The sequence below is a fragment of the Typopeltis vanoorti genome, chromosome 25 (assembly GCF_054136105.1).
Source record: "Typopeltis vanoorti isolate ZY-2024b chromosome 25, IOZ_Tvanoo_1.0, whole genome shotgun sequence".
NCBI lineage: Eukaryota > Metazoa > Arthropoda > Arachnida > Uropygi > Thelyphonidae > Typopeltis > Typopeltis vanoorti.
Genome location: NC_143573.1, coordinates 46,221,995 through 46,227,002, shown reverse-complemented (window position 1 = coordinate 46,227,002; position 5,008 = coordinate 46,221,995).

Here is a 5,008-nt window from a genome sequence, read left to right as displayed (position 1 = left end):
AAATATCTACGAATGATCCTAAACGCACCATGGTTCGTAAAAAATGTGCAACTCCATTGGGACACAGAGGTCCCCTATATTTACACTTTCATGTAGACTATAGCAACAAAGTTCTTTTCAAAAACAACATCTGTATACTCCGACAAATTTGTTCAGCTAGCTGCAAATTACGACGCAACATAATACTTCAAACATAAAAACCTAAAGCCATCTTAAACTTAAATTCTGACGTCTAATCTTCAATCCCGCTCAGGGCGAGCAATTGGCTCATAAATTTTTCCACTCAACGTTTCCCTATCAGATAGTGGAGAGTATTAAAAGCATTTGCTTCACCCTTTAAGCTAGAAATGTTGATCGTTTTAAGTAACCATACTGTCTAGATATCTAGACAGTAGACATATTAAACAAATATGCCTCTGCACCTAGCTGACGTCAGCGTCAGTTCGCCCACACGGCACAGACTAAAGGCAACTGAACTGAAGTGTATTAAGTTGGAATGGGCAAGGACCAGAATTTTTTTCAAGATTGGGTGATCGGACGTATAATTAGACTGTGCCAGATTGAATTCTATTTTATATAAGGTTTTTCGGAAATCACATATTGCACTGGAGCTAACACAGTTCAAAACCTACTGTCTCCCCATCTGCATGAAATATGCACGAGTTCTGATGGCCGGCAGGCTCCACCCTCAAAGAGAACCAGGATTAATGGTACCTTAGGAAGGTAGGTTTTTCGCTCTGTGGCCAAGTGAATTTCCGACACTCCTTTCCCTGTCATTAGGGCATCATTGTCTCGCACACATATTGTATTGTATTGCTGGTAGACACACGTTTGTATCTAGGGGATTTGCTAGTGGACCCTCCAAAGTCTACAGGATTATCTAATGTCACCGGAATATTCTTTGACAGTATACGATGTGCAATGATGGAGAAAGTAAACGATATTAAGGACATCATTCAAAATTTAAACAAAGATCTGACTCGACGTTCTCAAATTCATCTTGAAGAAATTCCAGAAAGAATATCCTGGGTCTCTGAATCTCTTCACTCAGGTGAATGACATGGAAGAAGATGATGTGGACACTGAAGGGGACTTCACACCTGGTCCAGCTCTAAAGACTTCACGACAGTTCAATTGTTTGCAGGAGGAACAAACAAATAAAAACATAAAACATCTGAAGATGATATGGAAGAGGATGTAACAATACAAGATACTCAAGTTATCCAAGATAAAAAAGAAAAGGTCCCTCCAGTTATCCTCCGAGATAAAGAGAAATGGACCTCAGTCTAAGGTCTCTAGAAGAACAAAACATTCAATTTCACCAGGGCAAGAAATACTGATGAGGGTGTAAAGATTCATCCTACTACTATCTCAAACTATCGTAAGATGACGAAAATGCTGGACGACTCCAAATTGCCCTTCCATGCCTTCGCGCTAGCAACCGAGAAAAATCTTGAAGTGGTGCTTAGAGGATTTGCTGAGGGCATCACAACTGATGAGATCACTGTTGACCTCATCAATCAAGGACTGACCCCAATCGAAGTCAGCAGGATGCTGAGATCTGATAAAAGGCCAATGCCGCTGGTATTAATCGAAATCAGCAATACACAGAAAGGATATATGAAGTGACAGATATTTACAGGCTCAAAATGACAACCGAGCTTCTAAGGAAGAAGGCATCTGCAGAGAAATGTCACAGACGCCGAAAATTCGGGCAGCCTAAAAGCTGTGCAGAGCTGCCTACAGATGTCTGAAATGTGGTGAGGGACACCAGACCAACTTTTGCACCAAGCCAAGATCCACACCCGCCTGTTGTGCTAACTGTAGAGGACCTCATATCGTTAATTACAAGGGGTACCTCTTCCACCCAAATAATCGTAGGTCAGCAAGAGTAAACCTTGCTCCCCCAATGCAATGACACCATAAACATCCAAGTAGGTCGCCCTCCAGATCGAAATACCTCACATTCAGCAGCACAGGAATGCACTCGACCTTCATCCATGTCCAAATCTTATGCAGAGGCGGCACGAACTCAGATTCCTTCATCTCAAGAGCAAAAAAGCTCCAAACTTACATCAGCTCTTACCACCTCTTTTGCCACAATGCTGCACGAATTCAGCAAAGCAAGCACCTCACCTTCCAGAAAGAGATTTTATCTAAAAACCCAATACATATTGACAGCTCTCTATAATGTATAAAAAATTCAACCCAAACTCCCTCATGCTTATAGTATGGAATGCTAATGACTTGACAAATAAAATTCTTGAGCTGCAAGAATTCACAAACAGATACAATCCGAACATAGTCTTGCTCAGCGAATCCACCTCAGACGATCAAGACTGAGGTGGGATTCGCTGAGATGGGAGATACAACCCAAGACTCAGAGGTTATATTCGGTATAGGACAGACAGACTTAGCTCGAGTGGTAGCGGCACATCCATTTTTATTAAAAATTATTTAAGCCACAATGTTTTAACCAACCCTCTAACGTTAAACCTTGAAGTGACAGGCATGGATGTGCACACAAACAACACAGGTAAACTTAAAATCTATGCAGCGTTCAATCCTCCTAGCATTCCACTATTGACATCAGATTTAGACTCCATCCTCGGCTCCACGGATTCCATAATCATAGCAGGAGACCTCAACTCCAAGCATACAGCTTGGTTCAGTTCGTCAATCAACTCCAAAGGCCGTACTTTATTTAACTACAACACTCAACTCATCAATAATAGCTGGACCTATTGAGCCCACCCACTATAGCCCATCAGGAAGTACTGATGTACTGGACATAGTTATCCTTAGGAACATCAAATATCAATATCAGTTGGAGACATTAGTTGAGCTCAATTCAGATCATAATCCCATCCAGCTGAAGCTAGGTACACAAGATCAGTTCTCTCCTCAACATGCTTTTATAGCATGGGAAAACCCCTCTAAGGTTCTCCAAGATCATCCGTCCACCTCCTGTCATTCACAAAAAAGAAGACAGAGACAGCTGTAAGCAACCTAACTAGACAAATCAGCACAGCATTATCATCAGTCATACAAACCATTGTCTTCTACGTGTGAAGTTGGAATCCGGAGGAAATAATGGATCTGATTAGGGCTAAGAACAAAGCCACAAAGCGATACCACAACACTAGAGCCCCACAGGATAAAACAACCTTAAATAACGAACCGACAGGTTCGAAAAGCTCTCCAGAATCACAGGAATTCCAAATGGAAATCCATATTAAAGGAAATCAACCCAGAAGATAACTCCATATGGAAATTTTTAAAATATCTTCATACCAAAAGACAACCCCTTCCCCTATGAAGGTCAAACTTGGATTTGCACACTCAGATGAAGAAAAAGTAGAAGCCCTAATTGACAACCTGGAAAATCAATGCAGCATTGTACAAAAACTTAAATATTAATCTCATTTATAGAGTTCATCGTGAAGTCAGAAAAGCCTTAAGACAGCCTGCGGATAATTCAGAAATCATCACCCCCACTACTCCAACAGAAATAATCAGTATCATGACCCAATTGAAGAGTAAAAAGGCTCCTGGCACCCAATGGCATCACCAATAGAATAATAAAATTACTCCCAAGGAAGGCCATAATTCATCTAGTCAGTATAACCAATGCCATATTAAGATTTCAGTACTTTTCCACTGATTGAAAAAATGCTGACATCATCCCTCTGAAAAAGCCTGGTAACCCCCCCCCCAGAAGCTACAGGCCCATTAGTTTTCTTTCCTGCCTCAGCAAGGTAACAGAAAAGGTCATCCTAACAAGACTACATTCAGCAATGGACAAACATAAAATGATTCCAAATGAGTAATTTGGTTTTCCCAAAGCTCACAACACAGCACAAGAAATTCACTGATTAACTGAACACATCACCCATGGTTTTAACTGGCACCTTCACACTGCTGCCGTGTTCTTGGATGTTGCCAAGGACTTTGATAAGGTCTGGCATCAAGGCCTTATCTTCAAACCTATCGAAAGCAGCATCCTAATTAAACTAGTGAAACTTATGTACTCATACCTTAAAGAAAGATACATGCAAGTAAAGCTTAATGAAATTGTTTCATCAAGGCGCAAAATTCTAGCTGGAGTACCTCAAGGTTCTCTTCTTGTCCCAATACTTTTCACAACTTATGTATCAGACATCCCTCTTAATTCAAGAACAACCATTACGGCCCTTTATGCCAACAACACCACTATTCTAGCAAGGTCTCTCAGCACTCGCCTAGCAATCACTAGACTCCAAGGAAGTATCAGTGAGCTAGAAAACTAGTTCATTAACTGGGGGATTCAAGTAAACCCCCTCAAAAGCTCAGCTATGCTGTTCTCTAGAAAAAAAAAGTCTGCATTAAAGAAGACATCTTGTTCTCTGGTCAAAAGATCCCATGGCAATCAGAGACCAAATATCTTGGGGTATTACTGGATAAGAAAATCCTTTTTCCAAGCACATCGATCTCATTGGCTCCAAATCTTCCAAAGTCATTTCTCAGCTCTACCCAATGATCAACCGCAAATGCAAATTGAACTTACAAAATAAATTGCTACTTTACCGGATGGTCATATGTCTAGTTATTACTTATGCCTCACCAGCATGGAGTCACACTTCACGATCTATCATTTCAAAACTACAAAGAATCCAAAATAAGTGCCCAAGGATGATCCTAGACGCCCCATGGTTTATCAGAAATTCACAGATTCATCGAGAAACCGGCATTCCATACATCTCCTCCGTTCTTCGTGATCTCGCAGAAAAATTCTTCTTGAAGTCAAGTTCACATTCAAACCAGCTGATCGTACAAGCTGTCAATTACAATGAAAACAGATTATTACAAATACAAAAGACCGAGGGCTATACTACTCCCAACTGATCATAGCTAACACAACTTCCCCAGAGGGCGAGATTAATTGCTCACAAAATTCCCTTTCCCAAATAACTCTCATTACAGGCAAAGGGGAATACGAAAATCAATTCACTCATCCTGATAGTAGCGT